Source organism: Rissa tridactyla, chromosome 4 (genome assembly GCF_028500815.1).
Source record: "Rissa tridactyla isolate bRisTri1 chromosome 4, bRisTri1.patW.cur.20221130, whole genome shotgun sequence".
In the NCBI taxonomy this organism is placed as follows: Eukaryota; Metazoa; Chordata; class Aves; order Charadriiformes; family Laridae; genus Rissa; species Rissa tridactyla.
The window spans coordinates 59458873-59480900 of NC_071469.1; the positions used below are offsets into that span (position 1 = coordinate 59458873).

The 22028-nt window shown below is 47.3% G+C and overlaps 2 long non-coding RNA genes across 2 annotated transcripts in view; one reads left to right on the plus strand and one right to left on the minus strand.

Annotated features, from left to right (window-relative positions):
- LOC128909595 (uncharacterized) overlaps positions 1–1582 on the minus strand; it is a 42335-nt gene extending 40753 nt beyond the window's left edge. The window contains exon 1 of the long non-coding RNA XR_008466424.1: positions 1441–1582. This is a non-coding gene — a long non-coding RNA (uncharacterized LOC128909595). The remainder of the gene's footprint in view (positions 1–1440) is intronic.
- A 391-nt stretch (positions 1583–1973) lies between these two features.
- Positions 1974–22028, plus strand: part of LOC128909006 (uncharacterized) — a 32709-nt gene continuing 12654 nt past the window's right edge. Inside the window, exons 1-2 of the long non-coding RNA XR_008466178.1 lie at positions 1974–1994; positions 11473–11558. This is a non-coding gene — a long non-coding RNA (uncharacterized LOC128909006). The remainder of the gene's footprint in view (positions 1995–11472; positions 11559–22028) is intronic.

A 22028-nucleotide genomic window follows, 5' to 3' on the forward strand; every position in this document is an offset into this window, starting at 1 on the left:
TCCTTTAAATTTGCAGCTGCAAATCAATGCGAACTCATTCAGCGATTACCCAGGAGAAAACTTCTATTTTGTAAAGTGAACATTGTGCTTTCGGGACCTCTCTTGAAAACTTTTAACAATGTTCCACCCTTGGGCCTTTCCATCCTCCAATCCTTAGCTTGAAAGCTTGCATTCTCACTAGCCGTCCCTTTTTTAAATATGCTTTTGTAAAACTGCATTGAAGTGAAAAATGTTCACGAAGAGCTCTGGTTTATTATTTTAAATAGCAAAGGTAGCTCTCCTGCCTTGATCCTGGCATCTTATAGCTTTTTATTATTTTTTTTTCATTTTGGCCAAAAATAGCAATAAAATAGACCAATTCCCAGTTTCCTATGTTACAGCCAACAAACTGATTACATTATTACTGGATAACATCACCTCTTTGGAATTAGGCTGCTAGCTGAGGTCTTATTATAGTAGTGAATTCACACCGCCACGGTTAGCAATGTCAGCATTTCTATTATAATAGTCTCTTCCTCCTCCTACTCTCTTTTCTCAAAGGACTGAAATTTGGACTTAAAAATGAACTTAAGGTTGAAGCACTGACAACATAATCCCTGTCCATAAATCCACGGCTTATCATTTTAGCACATTTCTGACAAGTAGCTTTGGAGTATTTTTAAGTACAGGCCCAGGCATGCCTTCTTCCTATATCCAAAACTTGAGGGAGTATCCAGAGAACGTTAGCACTCATTCCCATTACTTTTGTGGCTTGAGTTTCTTAATAAATGAGCTATATATAATATCTTAATTTTAGGGAGCCCCTGCTTTTAAAACTGTGCATCCAGCCGACAGGGTGGACTGGAAGATGTAGGTTGCCACAGCTTCGCTTCAGAAACCTGTTTCAGAATAAGGGTGTCATGCACAAAGCACGTTTCTCAAAGACACTGCAGTGCAAAGGATCTGAGATGGCTCCACCTGGGACCTCTGCTCAGCAGTGGGAGAACCGTTGCACGCTCACCATGAAGACATCTGCCATACGTTCTAGCTGGGACGTGCCACGAGGGCTCCATGGAAACCACATCCAGCTAAAACCCTGCAGCTTGTTTGCTGAACAGGGCAAACCATCAGCACCGCGCCACACCGGTGCTCCCTGGCACTCTGACTCCGGGTCGCTTTCCAGCTCTCAGCCCCCCTTTCCACCCACTCCCCGCCGTTCCGCTGGTTCTTGCCTCCGTTTGCCCTTGCCCGGATGAATGCAGGCGACGCCCCCCGGGGTACATCGCCGGGGCGGGCGCCCAGCCGGGCTGAGCCCCGCCGGGCCAAGCTGGGGGCCAGGGCCGGAGGTCGGCCGCGGCCCGCCCGCCCAAACCATCCCCTGAGCGCAGCCCCTCCGGCCACATGCCCCGGGGCAGGGATACGAGGGACGGCCACCCCCTCCCGGACCCGACGGTCACTTACGTTGGGGGACGGGTGCCGCCGGAGCGCTGCCGGCCGCGGGGCCGGACCCCGGCCCGCCTCCGACGGGGGTGCCGGCCCGCAAAGACGGGGTGGGGGACCTCCCGTTCGGTGTCGAAAGGGGGGATATTTGCCGGAAAACCGGGCGTTTACTCCCCAGTTTGCAGGAGCAGAGGGGGCCGGTGGGGGGGTTGGGGGGGTGGGGGTGTGCCGTGCCCGGGGAAAGGGGGGCGAGGAGCGGGCGCGCCGTGCCCGCTCCCCGCTTGACCGGCGGATCGGCTCACCGGCGGCTGCCGCGGGCCCGCCGTGAGTCACCCCCCGGCCGCGGCAGCGTCAGCCCCGCCGCGGCGTTGGCAGCCAGACGAGCCGCGGCGCGGAGCCGCCGCTGTCCTCGGATGAACCCGGCGGGGCTGCCAGCGCCAGCCGAGTGCGCGCAAGGCGAGAGCCGGGGCTCTGCCGGCGCGGCGGCGTGCGACACCCCTTCGGTGGGGATGGCGGAGACGGGGCGGGGGGCGGGAGCGGGGGGGGGCGAGCCCCTCGGCGGCCGGGCCGGAAAGGTAAGCGTGGGACAGGGAAGGTGCGGCGGGGGCAGGGTCACAAAAAGGACGAGGGGGAAGGGGGGGAGGCGCTGCCCCCCCCCCTCAGGCCGCCTTGACCCCAGGAGGCGGCTGCGGCGGCCCGGGGCGTGGGGAGGGGTCGGCGCCCCGGGGAGGCGGGAGGGGGGGCGAGAACCGCTCCGCGCAAGGAGAAGATGGGGGGGGGTGGGTGTCGCTCCCGGCAGCGGGGATGCTCATCGGTGCGAATGGCAAACACACACCCCCCTCGCCGGGGCCTGCCCTGTTAAAAAAATAAAACAACAGCATCCTCTGCCCCGCGGTGCAAAGATCCGGCTCCTCTTGGGAGAAAGGTGTATCGTTGCCCTACAGCCTTATCGCCCCGCTCCTGGCCGCGGGGAGCGGCAGGACACCGGGGCAGCTGCAGGCGATGTCTCGAAAGCCGCGGGCAGGGTCACGGTCGCCTCCGCTCTCCGCGGCGACCGGCGCCGCTGCCGCGCTCCCATCGGCGTGTCCCCGAGGTGGCGCAACCCGGGGGAGGGGGGAGAGGCTCATCGCCAGCGTCTTCCATTGTTCCCCACCTGTCATCTTTAGTTTTGTCTTTATTTCTTTGCTGTCCGCCCTCCCCAACCCCGACAGCTGGAGCGGGCGAGTCCCTAAGGAGGGGGCAGGTTGCCCACGCGAAAGCATGGAAAGTTTGAACCCCGGGAAGACACCTTCTGCCCCTTGTCCCGACCTGCCCCAGCGCCGCGCTTCTCCCGGGGCTTTCGGCAAGCCCCGGCTACCGGGCTGGCGTCCGCCGGGGGCTGCGCCGCACCCCCAGCCTGCGCCCTACGGAGCGGGGGCGGTGGGGAGGGGACGCCGCGCTCCCCCCGAGGAGCCGCGCTGGGAGGGGGGATGCCGCCGGGGAAGCGCTCGGCATCAGGGAGAGGCGACCCGGGAAAGGGCTTTTAAGGAAATTCTTCTTCGGGGGGGGGGGGGGGGGGGAGGGAGGGAGCCCCTCTTTGCCCCGGGAGGGGCACACGCAGAGCAGATTGTCGCGGTTGCAGCAGGTGCCTCCGGGCCCCTTCGCTTCTTCCCCGCTCCGTCCCTGAGAACAGCGCCCGAGAGAGCCCAGAGACAACACCTTAATAGCAGTAATAATTAAAAACAACAACAAAAACCCCCTTCTGCCTGGCCTTAATGATCCTTTACACACATTCCCCGCCCGCTCCCTCCCCCGTCCCCCCAGTGAAGGGCACTGATTATTCGCACTCCTCTGCTTGCCGAGAGCGCAGCCTGATGAAAGGACTTTATCCTCGAGTGACTCCATCGCTTGCTCCTCCTCCCCCGTCTTCCTCCTCCTCCTCCCCCCAGCCCGCCGGCCGCCTCGCTTCGCTCTCAGCCCTAATTGGGCTCTTGCTAATATGATTAAAGCCCAGTTAAATGTTTCTTGATAAATCTTGTCAAGAGAGGATCCCCCCCTTCCCCTCCCCTCTCTCTGTTGGTTGTCAGAAGCCCGGTTACAGACAGGACATGCCCGGCTCCTGCTGTTCATACTCTGGTGGGAAGTTGGCATTTCACAATTGTTCCTTTAACAGGGTTGTTTTGGAGCCGCTCCTGGGGATTGTTCCTCTTCAGGCCTGGCTTGCTGATAAGAACCGCCCGTGGCTTTTATGTAACACGTTAGGATTTGGTCCTGGTCCCAAAATCGCGCTGTTTCTTTAGCCTTTTATTTCATTCCCCGCGCCCCCACTCTCCCCGCTCCCGCTGGTGAGCTCTTAGTAGCCTGTTCCCGGAAAGGCTCTTGCTCGGTGCGAGCCGGCCAGGCGCGATCGCCCCTGTCAAAGCCGCGCAGGTCCCGGCGGAGCTGCGCGGGGGCGGAAGGTGCGCGGCGGGGCGGTTCTCCCGCGGCGGGCATCGCTGCGGAGCGGTGTCCCGGCCACCGCCGCCCACCACACCTCCCTCTCCCCGGGAAAAGCCCCGCGTCCTCGGCTTCTCTCCCCGCTGCCGGAGCCCTCGGGAGAGGCTCTCCCGTTGCTGCGCGCCGTTATGCGTGGCGCAAGTTTTGCGGCAGCGCTCACGGAGCGCTCCCTCTCACCTTCTGTTTTCTTGTGATTTCCCTGTAATTGGGCTCGGGGGGGGGGGTTCAACCCCACCCCGCCCCCGTTATCACTTGGGGAATATGGTTGAATTCGTAGGAATTAGGAACCAGCCGACGGTGGTGGAGGGCGAGGGTGGTCCCCCGGGGCCGGCCGCGGGCTGGGAGCGCTGCGCCCGGGCTGGCGGTGCGGCTCGGCTCGGCTCGGCTCGCCCCGCCGTTTTGGGGTGGCTCGTTAGTGGTGCTGTTGGCTCGCTCGCTTTTTGGTTTTCAGTTTTCTTTGGGGGTGCTGAGTTTCGGCCAGGGCTTTTCGAGGGCGTTTGGTGGTTGTTGCTTCAGCCTCACCGGGCTTGGGGGCTGGGTGGGGGTGTAGCTGTTGGAGGAGGGGGACTCGAGGGGGGCTCTTTGCTGCCCCGTCGAGCCGAGTGTAGCCACGGACTGATAACTCTTCGGTCCGGGGATGGAGGTGGCATTTCCCGATGGCCCACCGGGCCCCGTGCTCCATCCCGCTGCAGGGGGCAGAGAGCTGCTGCCCCACCGCGTTTCCACGGGGGACACGCACTGCCTTCACCCGTGGGGAGCGGGAGCACAGGCCGCGGCGGGACACGGGCCGCCTGCCTCTGTCCCCCACCCCGGGGAGGGGGAAGTGCTCCCGAATCCCTCCCGCTCGCCACCGTTTCAATCCCGCGGGCTGCTCCTCTTCGTGCCCGGGGCTCGCCCGGGGACAGGCGGTGGCGCGCTGCCCGCCCGCCCTCGGGGCCGCCGGTGCGGGGCCGGGACGGCCTGCGGGGGACAGCGGGGGAAGGTGGTCAAAACCGAACAAACGAAAAATCACCCCCAGCCCTGGGGAGCGCAGCTCCCGCAAAGGCGCCTGTTCCCTGGGCCGGGGGGGAACCCGAGCCAAGGGGCAAAACGGAGATCGGCCTCCCCGCCGAGCCCTGATGCTGCCCGGCCGCTCCGCGCTGCCTCCCGGCGGCGGGAGCCCGGGGGAGAGGGGCTGAGCCCCGGGGGAGCGGGGCGGGGGGCCGCGGGCTGAACCCCGGCGGGGCGGGCCAGGGACCTGCATCCCGGGGCGGGGAGGGGGGGATTCTCCGCGCTGGTTCGCCTCAGCGGAGCGTCGCCCCCCTCGGGCGAGGTCTCAACCGTGGTTTGAGGGTGGTTCCCCTCTCCCCTCCCCTTTCCCCCCTCCCTCCCCTGTCCCCGTCGCCCCCCGCCCCGTGTGGGGGGAACTGGGTTTGTGCGAGACCACAAGAGCTGCGGCCCCTTCGGCCCGGGGCTGTTGATTTACCCGAGGAGAGTCCCAAAGAAGCAGCTGTTTGTGCTCTAGCTGGAACGCTGGAGGCTTTCTAAGAATGGCGCTTTTCTTACTCGTTTTTTTTTTTTTTAATTTTATTTTATTTTTATTGGTACATCGAACCAGCCTACAGCATTGCTGGCGTCTTTCCACCAGGTGCCTGGGGCTCAGAGGAAAATTCAAATGAATCTTAAAATTATGAGACAGTTTCCCTCCCCTCCTCCCAAATAAAATAATTATAAGAGAAAGAATTGGTACAAACTGGCCAGGAAGGGATTCAAGCTGGAAACAGAAAAGCACCTTCAGCCCACTAGAGTGTTGAGGACACAGAAAGGCCTTCCACTGGCGGGAAGGAATCAAAGCAGCTGGAAGATGGAATTTGACTGGTTTGTGAACCAGCTTCTGAGATGTGGTTACCACCCACAGCAAGGGACTTGACCCTGTGATCCAAAACATCCCTTCTAATCCTCTTCCTATAAAATAATAATTTGCCTTTCTATGCACCAAAAGAACCTCCAAGCATGTTGCACACGTTAAACTATTCTGCTTCACAGCACCCTTGTAGGTACCAGTCCTTATTCGGATTCTACAGCAGAGTTTGCTCCAGGGGTCTCACTTGGAGCTCCTGTCACCACCCAGCACTTCTCTGCTCACTGAGGTCCCAAATGAGACCGATGCTGGGAGAAACTGTGTGAAGGCTACCTGTAAATACAAGGGGCTGCTTTGCACGGTCCAGGAAATAGCAATTTTGGATGTTGTTTTAAAGCTAAGTATACAGCATCAGGAAACATACCTGGAACTGGAGGTTTTAGGTTTTAGACTCTCAGTGTTTGGCTATTATAATTATTTAACTAAGCTCCATTTGGTCTTGATAAGTAACCCCTGTTACTTTTAAAAGAATCTTGCTGAACTTACTGAAACATTTCCTGCTCACCTGACTTACAAAAGCAACTGTTTTTTTTCTGAATAAACGGGGAGGACTGGCCGATCCTCATGCTTTTGATGTAGACAGAAAAACCTAGACTCAAATCTACTTGCTTTTCTTATGCAAATCTTCTCACAGGATTAGAAGGGAAAGTAAACAGCAGTCCAACCTTAAGATCTTTTTCTTTTTAGAGGCAGCCTGTTGTATGAATCTGAAACAGAAACTGTTTTCATTTGAAGATCAGATAGAAGTTATCTAGTGAAGCTGATGAACAGGGGCAGAATAATCTGTTTGCATTTTTGGGAAATGGATAGCTCTGGTTTTGTTTCAAGGCAAGTAACTTTTAAATAATATTTAACGAAATAATTGACCTTGATGTTTAAACTACAACTTCCTTCACGTCATTAAGCCCACGGTTTTTTTAAAAAAATGTTTAGTATCTCAACTCTGGCGTTCATTCTGCTAATCTCATAATAACATTTGTTTCTTGTGGAATTTTGTTTGATGAACTCATCGGGGAAAGAGGAGGGAAAGAGTTCAGAACAACACAAGCTTTGCAGCTCATTTATATTCTTTTCTCCCTGAAAAATAGCAAAAAAAAACATATGCAGAATGACTTTTCAGGAATAATTTCTCAGACGGAAGGAACAAGGAGAAGCTTTGTACAGCTGAACCATAAGCCTTGGAACAAACTGAGTTCTTTTAACATATATTCTGACTTTTAAAATACATTGCAATCCTTGACTACAAAAAATGATTTTGTGGAATTTTTCCTCTTGATAATTAGGGTCTGAGTCTGCTTTTGAAATGTGAGAGAAATGGAACTAACTCCATAAAGTGTGTCTATCACATAAAGCTTTTAGGACAGCCTGATTCACACTGTATCCTCCTCTTTGTTCAACTGACACATTTCCAACTGCAGAAAGAGGCACATATCTGGGGGCTGCCATTATCTAAGCTAAATATGTACATTTTGGATTAGTTCTATTTTATTTGAATACTCACAACTTCTGCTTGGGGATCTTAAGCATGAAAGGATTGCAGAGATATGCATTTTATTAGCTATCCATCAGTCTTTATACATGGACAAAGGTGCATAAACATACACATTTACTAGTCTCTCTGCTCTGCAAGAGTTCAGAAAATTACATGGAAAATTATTTCAAATAAAAACAAACAAGCAACCAAACAACATACACATTGCCGTGCAAGAAAGCAGGCAAACAAACAGGGTGGGGGGAAGTAAAAGCAATAAATGAGCATGCAGAGTTTAGCCTAATTTTTATTTGGCTGCAAATGAAAAATTTTGTGGCAGCAGTGGATTTTTTTTTTTTAAAGTTACATGATCCTTGAATTACAAAACAGTGGTATATACCTAAACACTGCTGTGTACCCTGCACGTCATGTACTCATACACAGATGAAAGCTCTTCCTCTGTCCCTCCTGGCACATATTTTTTCTCTCCAATGAGTTCCTACTTTCAATATGTGGATGTATGAGGAATGGGGTTAGTTTACTCCCCACAAAGGACACGTAGCTAACATTTCCACTGATTAACAATATTTGAATTCCCTCCCCAGTGCACAAACAGTCAGCTCAATAATGATTGCAGGCCCGGGATGTAGAGAACATGGTGGTGTTACACAACCCGAGATGTGACGTTATCTGGCAATCGGAGCAGGGTCACGCTGATCATGGCACAATACAAATTCTGTGTCAGGCATCGTGTTGATGCAGGTTGTCTCAACTTCACCCAAATGTCAAGCAGTGCAGGCAAGCACAAATTGGGTGGCAGAGTCATCTCCCATCTCAGCGTTATCCTCTGCCTCTTCCTCCCCTATGGCAAAACTGGCATCTTGGAGCATCCCAGTGCAGTCCCTTAAGCTTCGGTACAGCTCCTCAGCCCCGCATGCTAGGCACCAGCTGACTGCCCGGCTAACCAGCTGTGTCTGACACAGGGACAGCACCCACATCAGGAGAGATGATGTGTGTTTGCAGGAGAGAGCGCTACAGGGCAGTTTCTCTTGCCCCCTTACTACAATCCCATGCTTGTGGCTCAACACCAGCAAGTGAAGGGAGGAGGCACCCCCATCCCTGTGGGGCTGTCGTGCAGTTCCCCTGACCACACAGGCTTCCTCCGTGCCCTCCAAGCTGTATTTTCACCACTTACATGCTTACACAACTACTGTTCTTCAGTTTTACAGGGAACCAGAACATGGCACCTGGGGATGGCAGTTCTTGACCTGAGATGCTACAACAGAGTAGCAGTTGTCATTCACATGTAGTTACTTGCAGAAGCTGCTGGGCCTATTTTTTTCTTCTTTTTTTTAATTATGAGCTACAGGGAAATCACAGTACAGTAACTCTTCATGGTGAATTGGGTGCTGTCACTACTATAAGTCACATCAAGACCTATGACCTGTGTGTTTTGCAGCATGCAGCTGACACCCAGCCAATACGTCTTTTCCCGACAACTGAACACAGCCTGCAACATACTGGCAGTGACAGGAGGTGGCATTTCAGTCACACTGGGTAGACATGCTCATACCATCTTCTGCTACTCTGATGGTGATTTGTGCGGAACCCACCTGGCGTATTGCCTCAGCCCAGGGACTAAACTGCATCTCCTCAGCACAGACTTTACGCAGGGAAATGTGCAAAACCGGGCTTCTCTCTGAGAATGAGTACCCTCTCTCCCCTGTTCCCCTGAGGACAATTTACCTTGAGATTGTGCCAGACCTTGGGAAATTCCCTCACCTCAATACTCGTATCAATTGCCCTCACACCAGTATAGGGAGCCACGGACAATGACTGTCCTAAATTTCATCATTCGCCGGTTGTCTTGCTTTAGCATCTTCTGTCCTAAAAACCTCTTGTTATCAGGTATGGTTATTTTTTGTATCCTCTGCTGAACCGGTATGGAGCATTTTTGCACACTGCAAAACAGCCACTCAATATTTCCCCCTGTATAGCAGTGCCAAATTCAGTGGTTCTTATGGAGATTGCATCAGTCAAGTTGTAAAGCTCTTCGGGGTCTGTAGGTAACATGTTATGCAAATGCCTCGGTCTACTGCTGCTTCCCTGAGTTTAAACAATATCTGTCTCGATACATTTCCTTACCCTTTTCTCCAGACATACCTCTGGCTCCGTGAGAGAGCCCTGGGGAAGCTGAAACCACGATGAAGGCGCTAGCGGTGTGAATGCATAGAGGATTAAGACTGCTAGCCGCTGCAGCATGTCACTTCTGCCTGCGACTTACTAAAGCAGAAAAGTCTTGTGGCTGACATGTCCTCCACTTCACTGGGTTACGTGACACATGCCAGAAAATGTGTCAACCCACTCCCCGTCTCCTCGGCATTATTAGCCCAGGGAAGGAAACACAGCCAAAGAACACGCACACAACTTTGACGGGTTCTGCCTAATCCACCCACATAATGACATTTCTTATGCTAAGTGCCAGAGCGGTGTAGGGAGGCCACTGCCTGTACCAGCTGCTGGCAAGTCAAAGTTAGTTTCATGGTTCTGCTTAAGAGATAGCCTGACGTTACATTAAGTCTTTGTCTCCTGTGGTGAAGCGCTCAGAGAATGACATCAAAAGCCTCCCTAATTCACCCCCCGGGTCATTTGATTATAGGCCTGGCACAGAGCCGTGCTGCCCCAGGAGACCATGACTCACGACGACACCCATGACTATCCTCTTATTCCACGGAAGGAAGTAATGTGCTTTGAGCATAAAACAACCGGGAGTAGATTACATCCTTCCTCGTGTCAGCTTAGCCCTGCTGGCTGTCGGGGCAGGCAGTGGAGAGGCGAGGGCAGCCTCTCATTTCCCAGCCTTGCTCCTCCCCACCCCAACCTCAGGGAAGCCGTTCCTCCCCATGCTGGGACACGCCGTGCGGGCAAACCACACGAGAGGGTTTTGCTCAGCCAGGCGAGGAAGAAGATGCTCTGGCTCTCTTCTGCGATGTGGTACAGTTACGTCACATGGTGAAACATCCACCTCTCCTCCAACGGGACAGGCGTATCCGATCATGAGGATGGTGTGTGTTCTCCATCCCTTGGCATTTGTCCTGGTAATTAGTCTATCTGTTTCTGATTTATTTATTTCCATGCAGTCTTCTGCACCCTTGCTCCCTCGCTTGGGCACATGGGGCAAACCACAGACTTGCCCTTAAACTACACAGAGAAATAAAATCAGAAACAGACTAACCACAAGAATCAATAGCAAGGGGCAGAAGGCACGTGACTGGATACTGCAGTTCCCTTCGGAGATCTATCAGCCTCGAAATGTGATGTAACTGGGCTCACGTACCATATCTGCAAAGGGGGTAACAGATCCCTCTTCATAACCCGACACACAGGGTAAAACTATGCCAGCTCAGAGAAGCCAAGGCACGTGTAAAAATCGTTTCTAAAGAAGAAAAAGAAGTCGGGTTTGTGTTCGCAGAGCTAATGCAATCGCCTTCGACTCTGACGTGACTCCTCTTGGTGTTATTGTTGCTTCCCAGAATTTAGGCTTGAGTTTGGCAGAAGTCAAGAAGCAAAGGCATACGCAGAACCACTTAGAGAATCAGTGTGTCTGTGTGCATGGGCCAGTTCTTTCCTGAATAAATACCAGTCACTGGGCTGCTGGGTAAAGTGGGAATATAAGATGGCAGTCAGACACATGTAGGCTCATACCCACGAGGCAGGCTATTTAAGGCTGCAGTTTACCTTTTTTCCTACAAATAAACACAACCGGATAATTAGCCACACCTCCCAGTGCCATTAAAATACATGTATTATATTCCATAACTGTTCCTCGTTTGTCTCCCAAAAGTAGCATTGTTGCCTGGGAGGGAGTATCAAGACATTAATCAAAAATACATGAGCAGTACAAGAAATAAGGACAAGCAGATGAGTATAAATAGCTTCCTGCATATCCAGAATACAGGAGCAGCTTGAAAATATTGTGATTAGGAGTTGATACACTCCATCCAGCCACACAGACAGCGTGCACAGCTGTCATTCCTGTACTGAGCGTCTTATTTGACACCCTGTGGTTCCGCAGCCCTCCGTCAGGTGAACAAAGTGAAGTTATCGTTCATGTGATAGATCAGACAATAGAGAAACCCTCCAGACAGAAACCTCTACTTGTTTCTGGCTAGAAAAAGTAAATCTTTCCTTCTTTTGGAATCCACAGAAATACAGATATGAAAGCAGGACGTGGCTAAATGAGAGAAGATAAGGTATTGCTCCTGCAAGCAGAACATCCTGTCTTCAAGATGGGTGAGTACTTCCAAACTTTCCAAATGTTTCACTGCCCTCCAGATAGATCATAGATTTGCCCCCGTCTCGTTCCCAGATACTTTCCAGCATTTTAAGCCATAATAGAAGCAAGTATAGAGCAGAAGTTTGTCTTGAAAAAAGAGATGAGACAAATAAAGGAAAAAGAAAAATCCCTGAGGAAGTCCTAAATTCCGTAGTCAACCTCCTGGACATTGCCACAGAATTTTGCATATCTCCATGAAGACTTGGCTGATTCTGGTTGATCATTAGCAGAACTTGGTGCAGCTGTATAAACAGCAGATTTCTACACCTCCAGGCCTTCATTCATTTCCTCCAGTGAGGTTTTTAATTTGACTGGCAGCTGGCCTATCTGGGCAGCTGATAAGAGAAGAAAAAAAAAATCACCCTTCAGTCTTTACATCTCCGCTGCCTTTCCTCTGGTTCTCACGATAGAAGCGTACAAAGAATTGAAGCGCTCTCAATACATTTGTAGCCAAATATTTACCCTAAGTGAGGTGGATTATATTTGCTTACCGTATCCATTGCCATGCTGGCATGCGTTCAAGACCATCTAACTCCTTGGAGTACTATTGAATACTTTGAAAAAACCCCAAAACTTTGTTTATGATAAACTGTTAGCCAATGAGCGCACATTCGGCATTGTCCAGGGTATACTAGCTCTTGAGCTCACACGCCTGGCCTTTGGGATGGCGCTTGGTCTGCCTTCACAAACACAGCATCGGGGACGGCCCTGGGATGTGGCCAACTTACCTTAGCCTTTTGCAGGATTATTAAGAGCATTTTGGAACTCTCCCAAGCGTTTCACCCGGAGAAAACGTAACTAAACAATGTTCAGAGGAAACGTATTCTTTTAGGAAATACAACTTGGTCTTAATCAGCTTGCTTTTTTGTGAGCGTACTTATTTTGACAACATTTTTAATGGAGACAAATTCAAATTATATTTACATTATATTAACATTTACATTCAATAATATTTAAAGTATTGTTTTCCATAAAGTGAAAACATTTAAGTGCTCCTTGTTTCATTTAATTTCGTTTTGAACTTTACAGCATTCATATGTTTAACATTTTTCCTATTAAATTTACTATTTTAATGTCATTATAATTTTTAGGCTTTCTGGTGTGAGAATAATTTGACATTTATGGAACACTTCCGTCATGCCAAATATATTTTCTCCGAGTTTTCAATCCATGAAAACTTTAGCACCTTCACTGTTTTCCCAAGTGTTGGAATTTCCCATAAAATGGAAATGCTGTTTCCTGACCAGCTCTGCTACAATTTCATGCTCTAGCAAAAAGAAAGGGGGGGAGGGTGTCACAAATACACAACCGTAAACTTGTCAGGATACGTTTCTCATTGTTGGCTCATATGTTGCCCTCTTTTGGTAGCTTTTGTACTGTACTACATATAAAAATCAACAACTGCTGTAGCAACCCAGCATCCAAAGGGGACTGAGTGCTGAATGCTAGAACTAAGTAACTGTATGAGGAGAGCAATAGGTTGTGAGTTAGGCACTTGAACCAGCTTATAGGGACATCCTAACAGGAGAGGAAAAGCACTAGGGAACGAACGAAGCAGTGCAATATGAAACTGGACTCTAAAGGGCAACGAGAAAGAAGAAAAAGGAGAAGGATCTGTAGATACTCACTCGTGAATAATTTAACCCCATATCCCGGCTTCCATCCTGTGATGACAAACATGACTTTCAAGTATTTGTTCGGACAAGATTTGTAAAGGGAAGCCATACCCTAATCATCATTCCCTTGGTCTTTCCCTGTTGCTTTTTTCATAATCTGTGCAGGTATTCTGTAAAATTCTTACGGGTATTGGCTAGTCAAGCCCAGAAGAGTGCCTGCTAACTTTCCAAGACTAAAACCCTGCCAAAGTCAACACTCTTATTTTCACTATTAAATTTCTGAAAGATGAAATTAAATATTACATGTTCTTTTACACAGTGATTTGCTAATACTAATTATACAATCGTGTGATACTAATGCACTATAAGTCTAGAATCATTATTTAGGCGAAACACTGAAGTGTTAATTTTTTCCAGAAGAGAGTTGTTTTCTACTATTTCTGAGCAAAATTAAAAAACAAAACCAAACCTCAGTCCGTAGCAATGTTTAAAAGAGTCTAAGGATCTGGGTGTTCACCTTCTCTTGACTTTCAAAAATAATCAAGTACTAACTCCCCCAAAATGCCATTCTTCGAGAACAAACTGCTCTCTACTTCAGATAATTCTCAGTTATAAACACAATAAATGGTTACACAGAAGAGATATTCCCACTGTTATCTGTGATCCCAGTTCAGCATTTCACAGCCCTATTCTTTAAAGATTAATTTTCCTTGGTTTGAAAATCAGCATCAGGAATTCAGCCTCACGAGAACTCTTTTATGAACAGTCGCAGAGATGATTTCAGAGCTCAGAAGGGAACCGTTCCTCCCACCTTGAATTGTGGAGCTTTTGTGGCGACTCCATATGATCGGGAATTCTTGGGGTAGGGAAGAACTCCCAGCCTTGCAGTGTAAAGATGTAAAGCTGTGCTTTATAGGCATTCTCCGGTGCTATATTCAAATCTATCCTAGACCCCCCAGCAATATGAACTCCCTTTGAAACACCATCTGACAGCCTTCCAATTTTCACCTTAAAAAAATACACCCAAAAGGCATGAGTTTGCTGCTTTCTTCCCTTTCAGTTAAATAACACTGGTTGGTTTAAGCCTCTGCAGACCTTTGTTCTATGCATAAGAATGCAGCAGCCCAGCTTTATGGAAACACACGACTGCCTGCTGATTTCCAGGCAGCCAATATGCACCTTTCAGTGGCCAAGGGCTCGTAGACTTTTGTCACGTTTTGCAGGTTTAACCGAGCCCTTTCTGCTCCAGTCTAACAAAGCGCTAACATGTGCGCCCTTTAAGCTGATATGTAGTTTCTTTGTTAAAGCCACCTCGTAGGGCCATAAAGGGAGCAGTAAATCAGCAGCACAGCTCATGCACTTTAAGTTAAGTTTATGCTTAATGAGATGCTGGGTTTCAGCCTCAGTCTTTCTCCCAAAGTGATTTTTCCAGCCTTTGAATTGTTGTGGGATTCCTTCCAGCTCCTTCCAGTCAGTCAGCGGCTGGCAATATTGAACACAGACTTGAATGTAGTAACACAGAACTTTGCATGTGAACTATTACCTCCCTGCTTCGTGACACGCCTGTATGTGCATAGGCTTTATCACTACGGAAATTCATATCTTATTCCCGTCTGATATGCTGTCCACTATACCTTGAAAGTCTATCGGCAGTATTCATGGCCAGAACATGTACATTCAAATATATCTTCTTATATTTTTTTTTCCTTTTTTCTTTTTTTTAATGAGTTGTTTGGGGTATTTTGTATCCAGCTTTCTAATATCTGCCGGGCCTTTGATATCATTCATCTGCTGTGTCCTGTTTGCATTCCTTCCTGGTTTAGTATCATCAGCACATTTCGCTATTGTGCTGTTTACCTCTGCTTTGAGATTACCGTAGAGATATTAAATAGAGTGATGTCTGTCAAAAGTCCCTGCCGTGACCTACAAGACATTTCTACAAGCTACGATAACACAGCAATTGATCGTTGCCCTTTGTTTACATTCTTTCTCCCATTTCAGTCTACACAGCAGTCTTCCCCGCCAAAACAATTAAAGTTCTTTCTCTCCACATGAATACCTGAAACAGTAGCAAATTACATATTCAGTGCTCCCTATATCCACCCTCCTACAGACCCACCCAGGCTGTTTATCTCTTGGTTCACTCGCTGTGCATTCTCCCTTGCTCGCTGAGTGCCAACTCGGAGCATGCCTACCGTAGCCGGCAGCCTTGGTCCCTGAATCTATAACGTGCAGAATGTATGATGTTGCATACTAACCCGAAAGGTATATTTAATAAGCTTTATCCTGTCCAAGCCCATACCACTTGCTGCTCCTGATACTGTCTGCCTCAGTGTTTCCTTGGGATTAGTGGATGATTTAGCTGTGTGAAATAAGAATTTGGCCTAAAATGTTTAAGACATTTTCCTTGATTTATGAATTTTGAGGCCATTAACTCATCCCGTCTAACCTCCTCTGTGTCACAGACTGTAGCATTGCCCCATTCCCCGTACGCTGAGCCAAAAAATTTCTGTTTGGCTGACACGTATTTTCCAGAAAGGGATCCAGTTTTGATATGGATGCTATCGTTTTCTTGGGCAGTTTGTTTCATCAGTTCATCACGCTTACTGCTACAAATCCAAGCCTCATTGCTTCCTTAAATTTGCTTGGCTTACATTTCCACCCACTGATTCTTGTAATACGTTCATCTGATGCAAGACACTTTTTTTCTTGTTGTGAAGGTAATTATACACTGTGATCCAGCCATCTCGTTTTGATAAAGGAAACAAAGCATATTTTCCAATCTACAAGCAGTTCTTACGCCTTTTCTCCCACCCTTTTTTAGATTTCTAGCACCCACAGCACTGTAGCACACCACTGCCATATAGTCAGCGTCGCATTCAACTCGTATGTCCCTGCTAACTCGTCCAAAGACGACTTTAATCCTCTTTCGCACCATCAGACCGAGTCCTGTCTCCAGTTGCTTCCCCACAACGATACCCAAGCCTTTTCAAGCACCACCCTTGGGATACAATTTCTAGCGCATCAACACAGCCACTGTTAGCCACAATCCATCTCGTCTGCCGAGGTCCCGCTCGCCGAATTTGGGCTGCCGCATCTTCATAATTTATTTATCATCCCACCAAGCTGAATTTCTTCCCTAATTTACCCAGCGTTGTTTTACTAGGGATGTACTTGTCTCTCAATCGTTAAGGACAGATTTGTAGCCTGCCAGGCATAACACCCATTTCTGCAGACGGACTCCAGAGCTTTCATTCGGAGCTGACAGCTGCTTTTTGACATCTATCAGTTAGTCAGTTCTTAATCCACTCAGCAGTCACTCAATAGCTATTGTACAGCGCTCATTTTTTTCAAAGTGCTTAAACAGAGAAGGCAAACAAGTGTATTTGAGTGCTGAAAAAACAGACTTAGAGCCTAAATCCTGCAGTGTTAAAGAGCCTAATCCCCACTGGTGCCTAAACACTTACAAGCATGCAGACTTATGTTTTAGGTCTGCAGTTATGAAACCTCATGCTTTGTATATTTTTCTGTTGGTATTAGTTTCTCTTATCTATGAAAGACAAAACTTAGACACCACGGCAGATAGATGGACCGCATATTTTCTTCTCTAGTCACACACACACAGAACTTTCCTTTTGTTTCTTTGCATCTCCACAGGTAACTATTACTTTTCAAAAATTATTGGCAATGGCAGTGTAAATCTGTTCAATAATACTTGTAGTATCACTGGGTGCGGATTATGCAGCTTTGGTGTCTTTCATCCATATATTCAAATATCCTAAGTATTCCCTCATCTGTTTCTATCAATAGGCTTTATTTATTTGTGTCACAGTGTTTCTTTCTTGTTAATTGCTTCAAGTTATTTTATGTAATTAAAGACAGATGGTAAAGCAAAGTTCAGTATCTCATCCATTTGTTAATCAGTGGCTTATGCAGCTCTATAAATGTAGCAGGGATGTTATGATTTTGTGTTTTTGTGTGCTGTACTTTAAATTAAATACTGGGACCAATTCCTAGTTACGCTGAAGCCAATGACAAAAACTGCCATTGACCAGGATCTCGCAGTGGGAGACCGTGGATGGGGAAAGCTGCGAGCCAGCTCAGGGTGGTGTTTATGCTTTACAGAGGCACACAGCTTGCCCGCTCTTAGACCCAGGTCTTACCTTTGCATCAATGGCTTCCACCACGTGTGGGTGGGAAAGGAGCGGCCAGGTGAGGGCCTTAACGAAGGGGTTTGTTCTCCTAACTTTGCGGGAACCCATCTCTGGTCCCAGCATTCTTTGGGTTTATTCTATTTTGGGGGAATGATTTTTTTTTCCATATGCAAGGGAGCAAAACATCTGTTTTCATTAAGGACATCTTGTTCTTCAGATTAGAGAAAATCACCAAGAAAGGGAGAACAAATAAAAGTCTCCAGAGGAGAAAGAGGCCCACCACGTGCTCCCCCTGGGTAGCCATCTTGAACTGATTCACAGCGTTGCCTGCAGCCGGCAGCCTGCGCGCAGCCCCGGCCGCCCCGGCTCCCTCCCTCCTGCACAGTCCGTGCCCCGCTCGCTTCATACCCAACCTCTTCACGGGCTTATTTTACCCCAGCTATTTCATTCCTCCCGCTCTATCTGTAGAGTGCTCTCCTCGCTCTGAAACCCATTGGCAGGCTGTAGCCTACTGTATTATTTTGATGCCCTTATCTTTTTTCTTTCAGAAAAAGAAGAGTAATGGCATCCTTGCTGGTTTGCCCATCTGCCCGCTTTGCTCACGCGCCACCACGAGCAGCGAGCGTGCCCTTCACACGGCCATCGGTGGCCGCAATGGGTTTCTGACCAACTTGCTTCTCATCTGCTTGCTCCCATCTTTCAGTCCAAGAAGCAATTTGGCTTTATCTGTTTTGACTCAGTACTAGCCTGCTCCTATTGTTTCTCACATTCTTGCGTTTCCACCAGAATATGTGACTGACAGAAATGCAATTCCTCAATTAGACTACAAGGGGTGTGCTGGGAATCGCAAGTCAGCCTAAGGATTTATGTGCTACACCAAATTATCGTAACTGACACAATGCTTCCAGCAAGCAAGTTTGGAAATATCAGAATCTCCCCCATCCCCTCTCCAAGCCCCCCCCTTTCCTTGGGAAGGCCAAATTAGAGAGAAAAAGGATTTCTCATCGCTACCATGAGTCATCCTCACTGGCTGGTGAGGTCAGCGACAAGGGTTACTGGGTTTGGACTATAGAGAAAATGGATCCTACTAAATGACAGCACAGTTAGAGCAACATGAAAGAAGAAGAGGAATGCAGAAGCCACCAAGGCCCCTAAGCCACAGGCGGAAGGGAAGTGGAGACCGACTCATGCTTCTCAGAAGAATGAGCAGAGACAGGTGGCATGGGACACTTTGCTCTTTTATTCACCTACCTTTTGGCCCCTAACATAAGCTTTTATTTTTTCCCCCCATGAACGTTCACAAAAACAACAAATTCACCTATTTTACTCAGCCTAGGATGGGAATTTTACAAGCATTAGCACCACTTCGCATTCTCAGGAACACGCAGTGAGGCATATTTGAAAATTAATGGGTAATTCCTGCCAAGTAGGTGTCATACATAATTCCTTATTTAAAATACAGATATTCAACGTTAAGCACATGTTTAAATCCCAATGAAGACAATGCAATTTAAGCAAACTGTAATTCGGCATGTTCTTGGTTGAGTGCTTCAATCAGGTCACAATCAAGGAGGATTACTCACACCAGCACTCTGGCAGTGGATTGTAGGATGGCACTTAGATTGCTAAGGCTACTACAGCAGGTGCTTTTTTCCTTTTTTTTTTCCTTTTTTTTTTCCTTTTTTTTATCCTTTTTTTTTTTTTGGATTTCCTGTAAAACAAATTTCATCCTTCAGGAAACCAGCTGTATTTGGCACCTATTGTAAGAAATGACAGTTGAAAAATCCCAAACTACTTTAACCACAGAGAAAAAAAAAATCTTCTAATGTTGATGTTGAAACACAGCTTTCAGTTTTAAAGGTTGATTGTTCTTTTTTGTTTGTTTTTTTTTTTTAATTGTTAAGTGCTAAAGCAGCGAGCAGACACACTTTACAGTATTGCATTGGGCTCTTTTTCAGTAGGTTGGCTCCTGGTAACAGCAGGTTCAGAAATGCCAGTTCTACTTAAGAATTTTATTTTAAAGATACATTTCACAGTTTATTCATGGCACCCTGAGAAATTTAAATTGCTGGACTGAGCAAATGGGTACAGTTTCTTTTCTATTGATTCCCAAGTAATGGCTTTAACTAATTGTTTCGGCAATTCATGATTGAGCTACTATGCCTGTTGAAATCAATTTCTTGTTTTAGACCAGTCACCTAGAGTGGGCTCCCGGAGTTGTGTCTATTTCTTTACCCAGGGTTTAACTGTATTTTATTTTCCTTTGTAATTTTGTATTGCATCAGTTTAAAAATGGCCAAAGATTATTCTCGCCTCAAGAATTTCAGTGACAAATCCTTTTAGTAGTCCCAGTTGTAACGGACAGACAATTGCCATCATAAACTCTGCATAAGTAGCATTGTGAAATCTGTGATTTATAAGCATATGCCACAGCAAAAAATATTTTGATAACCCATGCTTGTCCCTGCCATGGCCAGCTCTCTGTCTCAGAAAGAAAACACGAGTGAAACAGTTTTCTGCCTTCTAGATTTAGTGGGAAAATAGCGCCTTCAACAGCAAAGTCTTTTCTGAACACCAGCTCTAGAAATGCCACACCGTGGGTGGCTGAATTTTACTTTGGGCTATTTCTCTGCCAACCTGAGGCACACACTAAATGCAGTTTCAGAGGAGCAAAACGTAGCCTAACCTTTTGACTCATCGTGTGTTTACAATTATTAATCAAATGCAGAGTATGTATTATACTACTATAGCTAGCACTTGTTATCTTGTATCCTTTATAAGCTTTTCAGATTAAAAAAAACAGATTGGGTGTTCTATTAAGCGATGAAATAATAGATCATATCTTTATTTTATTATTTAGAGAATATCATTAGAGAAGTAGATCGTTTTAGCTGTCCTTCGCAGTATGCTGATCATTAGCTGTTGCAGGGCATGTTACCAGCAGCAAGTCTTCTGAATGACATGTACACTGACGCCGTCACTTCCGAAAACAGCATTACAACTCATTAGAGCCCTTTCTGCGTTCTCACAATGAGATAAATACACCTCAGTCACTTGGCGAAGTCAGATGTTTGCTTTACCAACAGGTTTTAAAGCATGACATAGCCTAGAGATTCCTAAAGAGTTTCAGACTACAGACAGCATCTTCGTAAATTTTGTCACCGAGACTCACCCCTGCCTTCTGATCGCACGGGCCACCTGCTGGCTTTGGTGACTGAATAACAGCCCTGAGGCAAGTACAACTGTTAACATTTAAAAGTGCTACTGGGAAATATTTAGTACATTTTTAGCTACTTGTAACACCATTAAGCTGTCGGAGGGGAAAAAAAAAAAGAAAGAAAAAAAAAAGGCGATGCTATCTGACCAGCCAGTTCCTCTACAGACCTCCAGCAGACACTCCCCAGGTCTTTGGTGAGCTACGGATCACAGTTTGAAATCCACTGCAATATAGAAATGACCTAATCCTTAGAGCAGCTGAAAGTTCTTCACACCTGTATTTTATTTTTTTTTACAGTAAGTGACAGATCTGGCTTCAGTTGCACGATAAAGAAAGACGTATAATTTTGACTGAGAGACATTTAACTAAACCACCAATATATTCCCTTAATTCAAAGCAGGAATAAGGGGAACATCTCCAAATCCAAAGAATGTATTATATCATCAACTCCTTGTTTTTAAGTGGTTCCAAATCATCACAAAGATTGTGTAAGAGCAGCTGATTCCCAATATAGATATCCTTTTCTTGGGCACTAAGTCATGCCAAGACCCTGGCTGAAATTTTACAAGGAGCGTCTCAGATTGTACTTTAAATAATAGTTATTAGTCATAAGGATTGGCTACCTTTCTTTTTCTTTGAAAAGAAGCTATAAATGTACCATCGTTTATTCGTTTCTGAAATCATCATGCTGTCCTCCAAAGGAGTTGGGTTAAATTTACAAAATTTAGGAGCGTATGCTGTGGGGCATGCATTTAAGGTGCCCCTACTCCTAAACTCAATCTTTAGAGTGTGTGTCCCATCAGTTGTAAATTCTATAAGTGTGTTCAGCCAGCAGTATGCACTTCAGTCTTTTCTGCAAATTCCTGAAGGTGGGATTTCCTCTTCATTTATTTAAAACAACTTCTATTTTGAATAAAAATAATGTCATAATTGCTTTTAGTCTTGCATCGGTGTAGCAGTTCCAAGGTCCAGTCATTAGCTGGGACTCCAAGTTAATAAGTGCTGCGTGGACAGAGAGGAAGAAAATTTTCCCTACCCCAAAGGGTTTGTAATGTAAACTCCTAATTTAAAATTCATTAATTTTACACATCACCTTACATAACAATCACAATGCCGTAAAAGAGTGAACACATGCTTGTAATTAAAGCCATGGCAGTCTCATCCCATTGTATGAAAAATAGCTCTATCATAATGGTCCTGAGTTCATGCCAGAATAGCAGCTAATCATGGGAGAAAGATGATCTAACACTTACAGAACATGAAAATAGAAATGAAACGTTCTGGTTCCAGCCTATTTTCTCTAGACTTGCTGGGTGATCTTGTGCGTGCTACTTAAGCTTTCAGTCTCTCAACTTACCCATCTGCAGAACAGCAATAACAGTATTTATCTGACTCAGAAGTTTTGTAAGAATAACTCCATAAATCATTAAGTCTCTTACG